The sequence below is a fragment of the Protopterus annectens genome, chromosome 6.part0 (genome assembly GCF_019279795.1).
Source record: "Protopterus annectens isolate FY-2018-M chromosome 6.part0, PAN1.0, whole genome shotgun sequence".
Taxonomy (NCBI): Eukaryota; Metazoa; Chordata; order Ceratodontiformes; family Protopteridae; genus Protopterus; species Protopterus annectens.
The window spans coordinates 717,979,264-717,996,707 of NC_056737.1; the positions used below are offsets into that span (position 1 = coordinate 717,979,264).

A 17,444-nucleotide genomic window follows, 5' to 3' on the forward strand; every position below is an offset into this window, starting at 1 on the left:
TGCAGTCATTACATTTGGGTAATCCTGCTGGCAGGTTGTCCTCAGTCGGCCTGAATTCAAAAGTACTGGGTCCTGCTTCGGCTGCTGTAGCCCCTTCCCTGACGTCAGGTCGTCAGGGGAATAAAAGAAGCAACTGACGCCATTTTCTTCAGTTTTTCTTGCCCCAGATGTCAGGTGCCCCCTAAAAGGGTTGTTAAATTGTATTTATATATATATATAATTACATGCACCAATATAAACTACCATCAGAAGAAAAGGGGGATGACGGGTGGGTAACCTGGACTGCAACAGTGAATACACTCGAACATCTACATTTATGGTAAGTGTACACAACTGTACTATGTTCTTCGTATTTCACTGTTGCAGTCATTACATTTGGGTAGAGTCCCAAAGCTATGATTGGGAGGCTGGAGCTAAACAGCTTTAGGAGCAGCAATGAGGCCCAGCAGAACTGCAGTGGCAAAGCCTGCCCTGGATTTATAGTAGAGTGGCAGATGATAGTGCTTTGTAAAGGTGTGCACTGAACTCCAAGTAGCAGCCTCTAAAATGTCCTTGGTAGGTACTCCCCTAAGAAAGGCTGCTGAAGTGGCTGCAGCTCTGGTTGAATGTGGCCTAATGCCCATAGGCACTGGCATGCCATGGTGTACATAGCAGAAACGAATGCAGTGGCCTATCCACTTTGAAATAGTCTGCTTTGAGATAGCTTTTCCTTATGATCCTGCAGCATAGGACACTAGTAATTGCTCTGTCTTTCTGAAAACTTTGGTTCTGTCCAAGTAGAATCTAAGCTGTCTGTGTACATCCAAAGGATGCAGAATTCTCTCCCCCTTGTTCAGTGGATTTGGATAAAAAGTTGGCAGGTGAATCGTTTGGTTAAGAGCCACACTGGACACCACCATAGGCATAAATGCTGGGTTTGTCCTCAGAGAGACCCTGTCTGGATAAAAAATGATAAAAGGTTCCACAGCCATGAGTGCCTGTAGCTCTGAACCTCGTCTTGCAGAAGTTATTGCTAGGAGCAGAGCTGTTTTCTAAGACAAAAACTTTACATCAGCAGTAGCAGCTGGTTCAAAAGGAGGCAGGGTGAGTTTTTCCAAGACACTGTTGAGGTCCCATGCAGGCACTGGTGATCTCCTTGGAGGCCTTACATTTTTGGCTCCTCTGAGGTACTGCTTTAATAAGGGATGAGAAAAGATTGGTGGCTCTGCATTGTAATGAGCCAAAATGGCAGAGGCATGAATTTTAATAGATGAAAAAGACAGGCCTTTGTCCAGCATCTCAGTTAAATACTGCAAAATCTGAGGAATATTTGGCACAGCTGTATCAGTTCCTTGTGCATGGTTCGAAGCACAGAATCTCTTCCATTTTCCAGCATAAGATTTTCTAGTACTAGGCCTTCTGGCTTCCAAAATGACATCCATCACAGCTTTACTGAGAGGTGTGTTTTGTATGACAACAATACCCGCCATGCTGCCAGGTTTAAAGTCCTGAGCTGGCTGTGCAGGCTCTGATTGTTTTGCTGGGACAGTAGATGAGGTATTTGAGGTAAGGTCCAAGCTGGGCATTGAGACAAGTTCCTTAGTATTGTATACCAGTACTGGCGGGGCCAGTCTGGGGCAATCAGTATCATCTTTGGCTTCTCCTGTTTGACCTTTACGAGTATCTTGGGGAGGAGAGGCAGAAGGGGAAAGGCATATACTGATAGATATTTCCAGCTGAAAGATAGGGTGTCCACTTTCCATGCTGGTCTGTGATAAATCCTTGTGCAGAATTTTTTTAGTTGGTAGTTGTGGGGGAAGCAAATAGATCTATGTCCGGGCATCCCCATTTCCTTGTTATCATGCTGAAGACTTGTGGATCCAGCTGCGACTCGTGGGGATCCATGAGGTTTCTGCTTAGTTCGTCTGCCAGAGTATTTTTCCTTCCTGACAGGAATTGTGCCTGCAGATGTACTTGGTAAGTCAATGCTGTGTCCCACAAAGTCATGGCTAGTCTGCAAAGGGGGTAAGAATGTGTGCCCCTCTGCTTGTTTATATACCACATGATCGTGGTGTTGTCTGTCCTTATCAGTAGTTGTCCTGAATAAAGTAGGTCCTTGAAGGCTGTCAGGGCATTTTGAACAGCTGGCATCTTTTTGATTGATATGTAGATGCATTTGGTTTGAGTTCCATGTGGCCTGAATGCATCTTCCTGCCATGTGGGCCCCCCAGGCATAATCTGATGCATCCGTTGTTAGTGTCTGCCTGGCTGGGGGTAGTGTGAATGGCTGTCCCTTGTTTTGGTGACAAGCCTTTGCCCACCATCGAAACTCCTTTTGCAGGCAGGGAAAGAAAGTAATCATAGTTTCCAGGCTGTGGCAATGTTGAGTCCAATCACTTTTTAGGTACCACTGAAGTTACCTCATATGCAGTCTTGCATATGGAATTAGTAGGATGCAGGATGCCATGAAGCCCAAAGTCTGCAGAATTACTGGGCCTTTGTTGCCAACATTTTGAAATAGGTAGTCAGTTGCCTTTGTCTGGCATGAGATAAGCCATCTGGGCAGTTGTATTCAAGCTTGCACCCAGGAATATTATCTCTTGAGAGGGTACTAGTTTTGATTTCTTTTCGTTGACTGTGTACTCTAGGCATGTTAGAAGTCTTTTCACAAATGCCAGATGCTGTAGAAGAATGCTCTTGTTCTCTGCTTGAATTAGACAGTCGTCCAAGTAAGGATATATTTGTATTCCTCTTTGTCTGCAGAATGCAATTACTGGTGACAGGCACTGTGTAAAGACCCTGGGCGCAGTAGATAAGCCAAAGGGCAGTGCAGAGAATTGGTAATGCATTGAGCCAGCCTTGAATCTGAAGTATCTTCTGCATATTTGTCTGATTGGGACATGCAAGTATGCCTCTTTTAGGTCTAAAGTCACAAGCCAAGCGTTCTTGCCCAGCATGGGCAGAAGCTGCTGCAAGGTCAACATCTTGAATTTTGGTATATCCAGGAATGTGTTCAGATTAGATATGTCCAGTACTGGCCTCCAGGCCTTGTCCTTTCTGGTTACCAAGAACAGTCTTGGATAAATTCATGTCCCTGCTCTTGCTCTGGTACTTGTTGAATGGCCCCCATGTCCATGAGGGATGACACTTGTTTTTGTGCCTCTGCCCATTGATTTTTTGGCAGAGCTGGCCAGCCGTTTGCCTTTGGCAGGGTATGGAAATGGAACTTGTAGCCTTGTGACACGATATTTAGGACCCACTTGTCCTGGGTTATAATGTGCCAATTTTGAGAAAAAAGTGCTAATTTTCCCCCTAATGGTGCTGCCAGGAGATAAGTGCTTGGTGTCAGCAGGGGGAAGTCATTGGGACTGTTTCCTGTATAGTTGTGATTTGTCTTCTCCAACTTTGGAGGTAGAAGCACCCCATTGCTTTGACCTGTATGAGCCTTGCGCCTGGGATATGCCTCTAGGGGGTCTGGATCTGCCCCTTTGAGGTCTGTCTGACACAGGAAAGGACCAATTCTTTGTTGGCCAATGTCTACTAAACCTAGGTGGCTGTACTTGTAAAAAATCTTTGACCGTTTGCATATATTTAGCTTTGTCCTCCATTTTCTTTAACACTTCTTCTTCCTTAACACCAAACAAAGTATCATGCTGTAAAGGTGCATCTAATAATTTAACTTTGACATGATCAGGCAGATTTTGTTCCTTTAACCAAGCATGCCTCCTAATGACAGAGCCCATAACTGCGGCCCTGCAGGAGGCCTCCAAAGAATCAAAACCACATTGCAAAGTATGCTTTCCAACTTGTTCAGCTGCATGCAATAAATCCTGCATTTCCTTGTTTTCTGCACATTCAGAGTTTAACGACATTTTCTGTTTAAGCAATGCCATGACATGTTGCTGATATCGGAGCATATGAAACTGACAGTTTAAGCCCTTATAGCCAAGGTAGCAGATGTGTAAACCTTTTTTCCCCATCTATCCAGTGCCCTAGAATCTCTGACAGAAGGGGTAGGGTTTTTTGCAGCGGAAGCCTTAACTCTTTTGGGACTCTGAGAAATGGTTTCTGGGTCTGCAGCAGGGATTTTAAAAAGGAATTTATGAGAGTCAGGAACCCTGTAATATCTGTCATGCTTAAAGGGAGCAGGAGGTAAGGAGTCAGGGGTAAGACTAGACTCCGAAAACACATCTACAATGTCTAACACAGGTGGAATGGCTAGTGGCCTATGTTGAGGTAATAAAAGGAAATCCCTGAGCCTCTTTTCAGATTCTGAAAAATCTTGGCTCTCCCAGTGGAAATGCTCCCTCATGGCATGCAAGGTTTCCCCAAAAGAATAGTCCTCTGGAGGAGAGGCTGAAGGTATAGATTTCTTCAGCATCAGAATCCTCATGGAGGGGGGGGGGGGTCGGAAGAAATGGAAATCTGATCTGAAGATTCATAGTCAGTATCTTGCCTAGGCCTCTTATCAGGAGGGGGATGGGTACCCCTGATCAAGGTAATCAAGTCTTCGGCCATTTTGAGCATCTGTTTTTTGGGCATAGAGGCCTTACCATGTGGCTCTTGAGTTTGTTTCTTTGCTTTAGAAGGTGCTTTAGTCTTTGCCTTTGAAGCTGAAGTCGGTTTAATGTAAAAATGTTTAGGTCTGAATACACCCTCAGAAGCCGGTGCCTGCTCAGCGGCTCCGGACCCATCTGAAGGAATAGTACCAGAGGCGCCAGGACCTTGAGTTTCCAGCGGCATGGCCGACTCCATGTGGGAGTTGGTAGCAGGCTGCGACTCTAAAGTAGCGGGCATCAGGGGTTGTGAAAGCGCCTGAGAACCGGTGACAGGCTTAGGAGAAGCTTCATCGGTTTTGGGCCTCGGTTGTCTATCTCTCTCCTTTTCTTTGCATTTTTTGTGAACTCCGGTAGTCGGATGGATAATTAAACCAGCGTCCAAAATAGTTTAAAGCAAAATCATACTGACGCTTAATAGTGCGTTGGTTAAATCTAGCACAAAACTGACAACTAGAAACGTTGTGGTCAGGGCCTAGGCAAGGAATACAGTAAGAATGAAAATCCTTATGAGGTATTTGCTTTCCACAAGAAATACAATTATTTACTTGTTCTGACATCGGTCTAGAGCAAGAAAAAAGTTTCCCCAATGGGGTACTTAGTTTTATTGAAGACTTCGGATCTGAAATTTGAACACGAAAATCTCAGGAGTCGGCCGACCGGCACTTGCAAACTGCTTCTGGCACCGCACAGCAAGAAAGACTGATGGCGTCGGCTGCTTCTTTTATACCCCTGACGTCAGGGAAGGGGCAACACAGCAGCCAACGCAGGACCCATGACTTTGGAATACAGGCCGACTGAGGGCAACCTGCCAGCAGGATTACCCAAATGTAATGACTGCAACAGTGAAACACGAAGAACATATGATTGTGACAGTTGGCATTCATATGTCCGGGAATAACTGCATGTATCTGGCATTTCCACTGCATGTTTGTCAACTTATCAAAGGCTAGTTTAATTCACCCAGGCTGATTGTGTCAGGTTCAACAATGAGGAATTCTAATTTGTTTCAACTAGCCATGATATGGAGATGGACTTGCTACCAGTTACCAAGATTTGGTCATACATTTCCGTATCAGACCTAAGGAAATGGAATTTTTAATAAAAATATGCACATTCCCCATCAGATAGACATCCTCAGCAGAGGGCCTATACGTGTCAAGCATTAAAACCAGGTAGAGGAATGTTGTCACTATACTGCAAACACATTTCTGTAGCTATACAAATGTCTAAGCTTTCAGAGGTTAACAAGGTCATGAGGACAGGCAACTATTTGTTTAGGCTTTTTGCACAGAGATTGAGAATTACTATGTTAACACAGGCCTACTCTGAAACCACTAGACTGGTAGCTGTAGGAGACTGACATTGCCTATAAAAGACACAATGAACAAAAGAAAATGCTTCTGTCAATATGCAGAAGCCCTGAGAAGAGAGCTGCAGGCTATCCTTTGCAAATCATGTAGGACTGTCAACCATCTCTTGTGCCAAGATCGCACACACTCAACACACTAGAATTACAATTACAGAGACAATTACTGAAGTAGCTTTTTTGCTTTTAATTCTTGAATATAGGGCATCATCAACACAGACCTGGGACCACAGGATACTGATTAAGACTAGCTGCCTACCAGCCTCAGAAACATGCTCAGAGGTCTGACATGGCTCTTTTCATATTACTCAAGCTACTGCTTTGAGGGTTGTTCCCCTCCAACATATGCAACAACCATGTCAAATGAATACCTGGGAGTGGAGAGACTGAAAAGTCTTGGTGACACTGCAAAGTCTGGCACCTATGAGACTGCTGACCATCACTCTTTCTTTGCTTGGCATGGTTAGCTATGTAGGGTGTGTGTCTGTGTGTGGCAATGTTACCTTGCTACTTTACCGGTTTCTGTATATCACTTTGGTGACCCTTGTTTGTGGTAGAAACAGTAGTGTGTTTGGTGGGTGAGGTGCGACTGTGCTGTTGAGGTTGAAATACATTGCTATAATAACTTAGGAGGGCTTGGGGAGGGATATTTTCGTCCCTCAGCAACTGTTGGTTTGGTCTAAGGTATGATGGGGTGGTATAAGTGTGTGGTGAACAAGGACAACCTAGGGACTTGTGGGTGTGGAATGTGTGCCTGTAGATCAAATAGGCATTTAAATCTTTTGCAAAAAGATTCTATGTCTGGTAACAAAGGGAAGTCCATGAGCATGAGGCAGATCCTACTTCACAATGCCTAATGAAAGTAATCTGGCAACAAGAGGGTATACAGATTCGACTGTGGTCCCATGGAGCCAAGAATTCAGACTGGAGTGACAAGTATGTTCATTTCTAGACAGTATGACAGCTAAAATAGAACAGTACTTGGATGCTGAGCTGACAGTTATACGAAACAGTAAAGGCAGTTTGGTGTACTGGAAAAGAGTAGCACAGTAAAAAGGAAGAGAGATAACCAGTAGCAATGTTCTCAGTACTACATGGAAAGAAACTATACAAATTATGCAGACAGCTGCCACAAAACTTAGCAAATATAAGAAAGTCACAACTCAGGTTACAGGCATTGGTGCCACTAAAACAGCAACTCTGAGTCAGGAACTACAGGCACATGTGCTTGCAGGCTGCTGCTCTAGGCACAGGTAAATGAAAGCTAGATTTCAGATTACCTGAATTAGTGACAGAAAATAAAGGTGCTCACTATCTGTTACATAATGTTTGTCAGCATGGTCATGCTCATAGGGTCTTATGGTGCAGCTCTGTTAAACAGTAGAAAATAAAAACTAAAAGTAACAAATGGACATATTATAAACAGCAGCAGAAGACTGCAACCCATCACAGTACTTAGCACATCAGCACCACATGCAGCAACATTTCTCCAACTGTGTATAAACTAGGTGGGGATGAAAGCAAGTCTAGAGAATGTTAAGATAAGAAATCAAGCACAGTTATAGCAAGTTAAAAACAAGTACTTGTGACAACGGCGCGTAACGTACCCTGCAGCTGCATGAAGCACAGCTCATTGGAAGAGGCAGAAGATCAAATCATTTAAATGCAAACAAAATCCATTAGCAAATGCAGCAGCTTTATGCAGCTCTGAGCCCAAATATCATTAGGCTGTGCTATGCTGTACAATGTAAGACTAAAGGTGTAAATTTAGCAGCCAATCAGAAAAAACATCCGTTTTAAAGCCAACAACAAGCAGATACAAAGAACACTAGCAATTTTCCTTCTCTTACTGAAGAAACAGCAAAAAGTGTCTTAAACAAAGCAACTCTGGCACAGTATCACATCAATAGTATTTGCACTTTAATAGTATGCATATGACAGCGGATCATAAAAGCTGTAGAAGGTCTGTGGCGGTTTCCTCTCTTACAGCACAAAAAAAAAAAAAAAAACTGGAAATTTTTCCTCTCTTATAGCAAAGCAAATTATAAAGAAATGTAACTCAGTATGACACGTGTAAGCAGTAGTCCTGGATAAGTAGTATTTGTACTTAAAGCACAGACAGCAATGAAGCTTAATACTGTATTACTGAAGCAAAGACACCCAGAAAGTAAGTTTCCTTGTGTCACAAGCAAAACAAGAAAATGTTTTCTAAACAAATAAAACTCTGGCATAAATAAAGTAGTACTCCCAGATTAACAGTATTTGTACTAAAATTTATCACAAAGATGGCAACGGATCAAATGCCCAGGATACCATACTAGCAATTTTGCTTCCCTTAGAAAAAGCAAGGCAAAAAATATTCTAAATTAATAAACTACACCACAATTATTCAGTAAGCTGGCTGAATACTGCTTCTATACTTGTCCTGGTATTCAACTGTCTGTTACTGTTCATGCGTCTATTATCAACTGCTTTGTATATGTGCACTCACTAAATTAAGAATCAATCAATAACCTCAATTCACACTTTTAAAAAAAGACAAAAAATGCAAAGCTAGGAGACAAAAAAAACAGGCTGCATCATAAATATATTGTTCCCCCACACCATAAAAATGTATTCCTTTCTCTCTGTTCTACTCGTGTCTTCAGGATCTCAAAGCAATTTAAAGCCTTACTTCACCCACACCTACAAACCAAGGAATTTTACATCCCTTGCAGCCTAATGCATCCTCAAACTGTTGAACAGTTTTTGGGGAAAAAAAAGTTTTAAAGCAGTAGTAGCTAAACAAAATTATTCTGAAAAGCAGTAGATTAACAAAGCAACTAGTTAACAGTAAATGCAGCTAAAGAACAAATCAGCAGTTCTTTTTAGCAACATCTGCTCTTCAACAGCAACCTACACAAAAGAGAAAAAACAGGCCTCCGCGGTTATTACAAGTCCCTTCAGAAGTGACAATCTGAAGGGGAAAAGGTGGGCATGTTGTTCCACTGTCCAGAGACCACATAAATCCAACATTCTGGTAAGAACATAACTTGTGTACTTATTCTAAGGCAGTAGACACAGCCTGAGCCCCGACTGAGCGTGCTTTTGACCTAGCAGTCAAGAGTCTACCACAGGATTAGTAGTAACAAATACAACTGGATATCCACTTGGAAAGAGTAACGTTAGATTCATTTTCTTTTGTTAAGAAATGCCAAAAAGTAACAAATAAAGTACAGTTGTGTACACTTACCATAAATGTAGATGTTAGAGTGTATTCACTGTTGCAGTCATTACATTTAGTAATCCTGCTGGCAGGTTGCCCTCAGTCGGCCTGAATTCCAAAGTCTTGGGTCCTGCGTCGGCCGCTGTCTCCCCTTCCTTGACGTCAGGTTGTCAGGGGTATAAAAGATGCGGCGGACGCCATTTTCTTTGGTTTTTCTTGCCCCAGATGTCAGGTGCCCCCTAAAAGGGTAGCCAAAACTTATGTATATATAAATACATGCACCAATATAAACTTTACCTTCATCTACAAGCAAATACACCACATAGGTTGTATAAATCAGAGAAGGAAAAATAGGTTCCATCACAAGAAAAGGGGGATGGCGGGTGGGTAACCTGGACTGCAACAGTGAATACACTCGACATCTACATTTATGGTAAGCGTACATAAAGTACAGTTTTGTACCTACCATAAATGTAGATGTTCGAAGATCCACATTGCTGCAGTCATAACCTGTGGGTAGTCCGCTGTCCTCGGTCGGCCCGAATACCAAAGTGTTAGGCTGGCGTCGGTCATGGTCGCTCAGATCTGACGTCAGTACGCCGTGGTACTAAAGCGCATGACTGACGTCATATCCTCAGTCTTTCTTGCCCCAGATGTCAGAAGGCCCTAAAAAGAAAGGCCATAGCCAAAAAACAGGAAAACATCCAATCACTCATGTATAAACAATATTTACAACCCAAACCACACAATCACCCTAAACCACAGTGGGGAAGGAGGGAGGGTAAATTGGACTGCAGCAATGTGGATCTTCGAACATCTACATTTATGGTAGGTACAAAACTGTACTATGTTCTTCATCTCACATTGCTGCAGTCATAACCTGTGGGTAGAATCCCAAAGCAAAGGTAAAGGGAGGTTGGCAACATCACAAAGCATTGGGAGCTGCTAACATGCCCTGTAAAACTGCAGTGGCAAACCCAGCCCTAGATTTGGAATAAAGAGGGAGATGGTAATGTTTAGAAAAAGTGTGCACTGAACTCCACGTAGCTCCTTCCAAAATATCTTTAGTAGCTACACCCCTTAAAAAAGCAGTGGAAGTGGCAGTAGCCCTAGTGGAATGAGGTCTGATTCCAGCCGGAATCTCCTTACCATGATGAGAATAACAAAAAGCAATACAATGGCCAATCCACTTAGAAATAGTTTGTTTTGAAACAGGTTTCCCCTGAGAGCCCAAAGCAAAAGAAACAAACAATTGTTGAGACTGTCCGAACCCTTTAGTTCTGCTCAAATAATAACGCAACTGCCTGTGAATATCCAAAGAATGCAAAATTTTCTCCCCTTTATTTTGCGGATCAGCATAAAATGTAGGCAAATGAATAGATTGGTTCAAGGCCACATTTGAAACAACTTTAGGCATAAAAGTAGGATTAGTACGCAGGGATACCCTATCCTTATGAAAAATCAGGAAGGGTTCAACTGCCATTAGAGCCTGTAATTCAGATACCCTTCTAGCAGACGTAATGGCCAACAAAAAGCAGTCTTCCAAGACAAAAACTTCAACTCAGATGTAGCTGCAGGTTCAAAAGGAGGTAAAGTGAGTTTTTCCAACACAAAATTGAGATCCCAGGAAGGAGTAGGAGCTCTACGCGGGGGTCTTATGTTCTTTGCCCCTCTAAGAAATTGCTTAAACAAAGGATGAGAGAATAATGGTGGGTCACAGTCATAGTGAGCAGAAATGGCTGCAGCATGAACTTTTACAGAGGAGAAAGACAAACCCTTGTCTAATAATTCTGTAAGATACTGAAGTGAAACACTCAAATTAGGCACAGAAACATCAAAGCTCTTTGCTTTGCTCCAAAGAAAAAATCTCCTCCATTTATCAGCATAAACTTTCCTTGTACTAGGCCGTCTGGCCTCCAAAATAACATTCAAAACTTGTTGAGGAAGCTGCGACCCCCCAGGGTCTAGAACAGAATACGCCAGGCTGTCAGATGCAGGGACTGTATCCTGACATTGAGGAAATGATTGCCTGCCTGGGACAAAAGGTGTGGAATTGTTGGCAAAGGCCAAGGAGGCTCCCGGACTAAACTCCTCAGCAGAGGGTACCAGTGCTGACGCGGCCAATCTGGAGCTATTAGAATCATGGAGGGCTTGTCCTGTCTGACCTTCAAGAGCACCTTGGGAAGGAGAGGCAGAGGAGGAAAAGCAAAGACGTGAAGGTTGTTCCAACTGAATGAAAGAGCATCCACTTTCCAAGCTTTTGGATGAAACATCTTTGTGCAAAACTTTGGCAGCTGGAAATTTAGTGGAGAAGCGAACAGATCTATGTCTGGAGTCCCCCAAATCACTGTCAACTGTTGAAATACATGAGGATCCAACTTCCACTCGTGGGGATCCACCATCTGTCTGCTCAAAACATCTGCTAAGGAGTTCTGTGCTCCCGGCAGAAACCTTGCCTGAAGAGTGAGGTGCAAACTGAGAGCAGTTTCCCACAAAATCATAACTTGCCTGCAAAGAGGGTACGAATGGGTACCCCCTTGCTTGTTGATGCACCACATGACAGTTGTGTTGTCTGTTTGTTTAAATCAACAGTTGTCCTGGGTGAAGTAGATCCTTGAAAGCCATCAATGCAAATTGGACTGCTAACATCTCCTTCATGTTGATATGCAAATGTTGAAGTCTGGCAGGCCACGTGTCTTGAACCCATTTTCCATTGAAGTGAGCTCCCCAAGCTTTGTCTGAGGCATCTGTCGTTAAAATCTGACTCGCCTCTGGTCGGGTCACAGAGAGTCCCTTGTTTAGGTGACATTCCTGAGCCCACCACAAAAATTCCTTTTGAATGCAAGGTATTATCTGAATGACAGTGTCCAAATCGTGACAGTGTTGAGTCCATACACTTTTGAGATACCATTGTAGCTTCCTCATATGCAGTTTGGCATTGGGAAGCACCAGAATACAAGATGCCATGAACCCCAAGGCTTGAAGGACTGTCCTTGCAGTCAGCCTGGACCGGAGAGACAATTGTTGAAAGTAAAGGGTAAGATTTCTTTGTTTGTCCGGGGTCAAAAACGCCATCTGAGAGGCTGTATTCAGTCTCACACCCAGAAAGCACATGTCCTGAGAGGGTACTAGACTGGACTTTGTTTCGTTCACAGAATACCCTAGGCACCTTAACACTGCCATAACATACTGTAGATGGTGAAGCAACTTGACTTTCTCTTGAGCAAGAATCAGGCAATCGTCCAAATAAGGATAAATTTGTATTCCTCTTAACCTTAAGAAGGCTATCACTGGAGCCAGAACTTTTGTGAACACCCTGGGCGCAGTAGATAAGCCAAAGGGCAATGCAGAGAACTGATAATGTAAAGTCCCAGCCAGCAGGAACCTCCTGCAGCTGGGCCTGATAGGAATATGAAGATAAGCCTCTTTGAGATCCAGAGTTACCATCCAGTGATCTTTGCCTAGCAGAGGCAGAAGTTGTTGCAAAGTTAACATCTTGAATTTTGGAATGTCCAGGTATGTGTTGAGAATCGACAAATCCAGAATTGGCCTCCGAGTGTTTCCTTTCTTTGGTACAAGAAACAGGCGAGAATAAAATCCTAGGCCCACTTCTGACGTTGGGACCTCTTGGATAGCCCCCATCTGTAGAAGTAAAGAAATCTGTTTGTGAGCCTCCACCTTTTGCTGAGGAGGAATGTCTGGCATGCCTTTGAAAGGAGGCAATGTGTGAAAATAAAACTTGTAGCCTCGGTCTATAATGTCCAACACCCATTTGTCCTGGGTGACTAAAAGCCAATTTTGCCTGAAAAGTGCCAACTTTCCTCCCAGAGGAGCTGCCAGACAGGAGGGATCTGGCAGCTGAAGATGCAGGTCATTGGGTCTGTTTACGAAAGGGCTGGCCCCTGCCCTCACCTGTAGACTGTGCCGGGGAACTCCACGTCCTAGGCCTGAAAGAACCCCGAGCATGAGCTCTGCCCCTACCACGTCTAGATCTGCCCCTAGACTGTAAATCAGAACAAGGGTAAGCCCATCCCTTAGTAGGCCAATTTCTGCTAAACTTAGGGGGCTGCACCTGTAAAAAATCCTTAACAGTCTGCATAGACTTAGCTTTGTCTTCCATCTTCTTCAAGACTGACTCCACAGGAGAACCAAACAAAACTTCAGACTGAAGGGGAGCATCCAAAATTCGAGCTTTAACATGCCCTGACAAGTTCTGATCCTTAAGCCAGGCGTGCCTACGAATAACTGATCCAGTGGCAGCCACCCTGGAAGAAGCCTGTAGAGCATCGAAACCACACTGCAAAGAATGCTTACCCACCTGATCAGAGGAATGAACCAAATCCTGTAATTCCTTACACTCTACGCCCTCTGCCAAAGCATCTACCTTAGACTTTAACTGACTAAGGAGAAAATTCTGGTACTTCAGCATATGAAACTGACAATTCAAAGCCCTCATTGCTAGAGTGGAAGAGGTATACACTTTTTTACCCCACCTATCCAAAGCTCTAGAATCTTTATCCATAGGAACTGGATTCTTTACAACAGAAGCCCTGCCACCCTTAGGTCCCTGGCTAATAGTTTCTGGGTCAGCCCTAGGGCTCTTATACAAATACTTATGGGCCTCTGGCACTCTGTAATACCTGTCTGGCTTAACCGGGGCAGGAGGCAAAGAATCTGGATTAAGGGAAGCCTCAGAGAAAACATCCTGAACAACATCCAAAACAGGGGGTATAGCCAAGGGCCTATGTTGTGGTAAAAACAAGAATTCCCTAAGTCTCTTTCGGGAATATGAGAAATCCTGACCTTCCCATTTAAAATGCTCCCTCAAAGAATGCAGGGTTTCTGAAAAAGAAAAATCCTCTGGAGGGGAAGCAGAAGGACTAGAATCCTCTGCGTCTGAATCAGAATAAGGGGGATAATCCTGAATGTCTTCAGCCGAAGACTCTGAGTAATCTGAAGAATGCTCCAATCCTTCCACCTCTGGCTCCACCCTAGGCCTCTTATCTGGAGGGGGCAAAGAACCTCTGATTAAGGTAATCAAATCTTCTGCCATTTTTAGCATGTGTTTTTTAGGTACAGAACCTGCAGAAGTAGGACTGACGCCAGAGGAAGACAAACCAGGCCTGACCTTGGAAGGTACCTTAGAGACAGAAGGAGAAGGCCTAACCACCTTATGCAAAGAAGGGAGTACAGAGACCTGAGAGGCCCCCTCAGCCTGACCCGACTCCTGAGAGGCCACATCCTGCAAAATTAAAGGCTCCCCCTGAGACTCAGCTGAAACCTCGGCTGGATCCACAGATTCCACCGTAGTTTCTAAAGAACCGGCGTCCGGAATGGACGACTCATCCTGCTTGGACTTTAACAATTTTTCCTTACGCTTCTTAGCGGTCGCGGGCGTCGGAGGATCCGACGGCATATTGTAATTACACCGCTTACCGAAGACAAGCCTAGCACAATCTAACCTGCGTTTAATGGTGCGCTTATTAAATCTGGCACAAAAGCGACATCCGACTACGTCGTGCTCAGGCCCCAAGCAAGGAATACAGAGAGAGTGGTAATCCCTATGAGGTATCTGTTTCCCACAAGAAATACAATTATTCACTTTTTCTGACATCCGGATTTAACTGAGGCAAGAAAAGACAAAAATATTCCCCAATGGGGTACTTAGCCCAACTTGGTTTCGGTCTGAAACTCCAAATACGAAAATTTCAGGATGCCGAACGGCACTTGCAAACGCTGCTTCTGCTTCGGACCATGCGGCAAGAAAGACTGAGGATATGGCGTCGGTCATGCGCTTTAGTACCACGGCGTACTGACGTCAGATCTGAGCGACCATGACCGACGCCAGCCTAACACTTTGGTATTCGGGCCGACCGAGGACAGCGGACTACCCACAGGTTATGACTGCAGCAATGTGAGATGAAGAACATCTGTACTATGTTCTTTGTGTTTCACTGTTGCAGTCATTACATTTGGGTAGAGTCCCAAAGCTATGTATGGGAGGCTGGAGCTAAACAGCATTAGGAGCGGCTATGAGGCCCTGCAGAGCTGCAGTGGCAAAGCCTGCCCTGGATTTATAGTAGAGTGGTAGATGATAGTGCTTGGTAAAGGTGTGCAATGAAATCCAAGTAGCTGCCTCTAAAATGTCCTTGGTTAGTACTCCCCTGAGAAAGGCTGCTGAAGTGGCTGCAGCTCTGGTTGAATGTGGCCTAATGCCCATAGGCACTGGTTTGCCATGGAGTACATAGCAGAAATGAATGCAGTGGCCTATCCACTTTGAAATAGTCTCTTTGAGATGGCCTTTCCTTGTGATCCTGCAGCATAGGACACTAGTAATTGCTTGTCTTTCTGAAAACTTTGGTTCTGTCCAAGTAGAATCTAAGCAGTCTGTGTACGTCCAATGAATGCAGAATTCTCTCCCCCTTGTTCTGTGGATTTGGATAAAAAGTTGGAAAGTGAATAGTTTGGTTAAGAGCCACACTGGACACAACCTAAGGCATAAATGTTGGGTTTGTCCTCAGAAAGACCCTGTCTGGATAAAAAATGATAAAATGTTCTACAGCCATGAGTGCCTGTAGCTCTGAAACTCGTCTTGCAGAAATTATTGCTAGGAGCTGAGCTGTTTTCCATGATAAAAATTTTATATCAGCAGTAGCAGCTGGCTCAAAGGGAGGCAGGGTGAGTTTTTCCAAGACATAGTTGAAGGTCCCATGCAGGCATTGGTGATCTCCTTGGAGGCCTTAAATTTCTGGCCCCTCTTTGGTACTGCTTTAATAAGAGATGAGAAAAGATTGGTGGCTCTGCATTGTAATGAGCTAAAATGGCAGAGGCATGAATTTTAATAGATGAAAAAGATGGGCCTTTGTCCAGCATCTCAGTTAAGTATTGCAAAATCTGAGGAATATTTGGTACAGCTGTATCAGTTCCTTGTGCCTGGTTCAAAGCACAGAATCTCTTCCATTTTCCAGCATAAGATTTTCTAGTACTAGGCCTTCTGGCTTCCAAAATGACATCCATCACAGCCTTACTGAGAGGTGCGTTTTGTATGACTACATTATCCGCCATGCTGCCAGGTTTAAAATCCTGAGTTGGCTGTGCAGGATCCGATTGTTTTGCTGGGACAGTAGATGAGGTATTTGTGGTAAAGTCCAAGCTGGGCATTGAGACAAGTTCCTTAGTATTGGATACCAGTACTGGCGGGGCCAGTCTGGGGCAATCAGTATAATCTTTGGCTTCTCCTGTCTGAACTTTAGGAGTACCTTGGGTAGGAGAGGCAGAGGGGGAAAGACATATACTGATGGGTTTTTCCAGCTGAAAGATAGGGCGTCCACTTTCCATGCTTGTCTGTGATAAATCCTTGTGCAGAATCTTTTTAGTTGTAGTTGTGAGGGGAGGCAAATAGATATACGTCCGGGCATCCCCATGTCCTTGTTATCATGCTGAAGACTTGTGGATCCAGCTGCCACTCGTGGGGATCCATGAGGTTTCTGCTTAGTTCGTCTGCCAGAGTATTTTTCCTTCCTGGCAAGAATTGTGCCTGCAGATGTACTTGGCAAGTCAATGCTGTGTCCCACAAAGTCATGGCTAGTCTGCAAAGGGGGTAAGAATGTGTGCCCCCCTGCTTGTTTATATACCACATAACCGTGGTGTTGTCTGTCTTTATCAGAAGTTGTCCTGGATGTAGTAGGTCCTTGAAGGCTGTCAGGGCATTTTGAATAGCTAGCATCTCTTTTTGATTGATATGTAGATGCATTTGGTTGTAGGCCCATGTGCCCTGAATGCATCTTCCTGCCATGTGGGCCTCCCAGGTATAATCTGAAGCATCGGTTGTTAATGTCTGCCTGGCTGGGGGTGATGTGAATGGCTGTCTCTTGTTCTGGTGACAAGCCTTTGCCCACCATCAAAACTCCTGTTGCAGGCAGGGAACAAGAGTAATTAGAAGTTATGTACTCACCATAACGTTCCATCTGAGTAGGTGTATTCATTTGTCTGCAACCTGTGGGTTATGGATCCGATATCGGATCCGAACCGGCATGGTTTTCCAGCTATGGATCCAAGCTCTCAGCTCCTCCCCTCACCCATAATGCCCTGCTCTACCCTCATGACCTCAGATCGAGTTTGCCAAAGCAACAATACCCTAAAAAGGGTAACAAGGAATATGCAGGAAACTGAAAGGCCAGGGGGATAGGAGGGCGGGATGGTTGCAGACAAATGAATACACCTACTCAGATGGAACGTTATGGTGAGTACATAACTTCTAAATCTGAAGTAGGATATTCATTTGTCTGCAACCTGTGGGACAGAGTCCCCAGCTACCTGAATCTTGGGCGGCCAT

The 17,444-nt window shown here is 44.2% G+C and overlaps 1 protein-coding gene across 1 annotated transcript in view; it reads right to left on the reverse strand.

The window, feature by feature from the left end:
* The window catches only part of PSMC6 (proteasome 26S subunit, ATPase 6), a gene marked incomplete in the record, with an annotated part of 935,644 nt that overhangs the window by 549,787 nt on the left and 368,413 nt on the right, over positions 1-17,444 (reverse strand).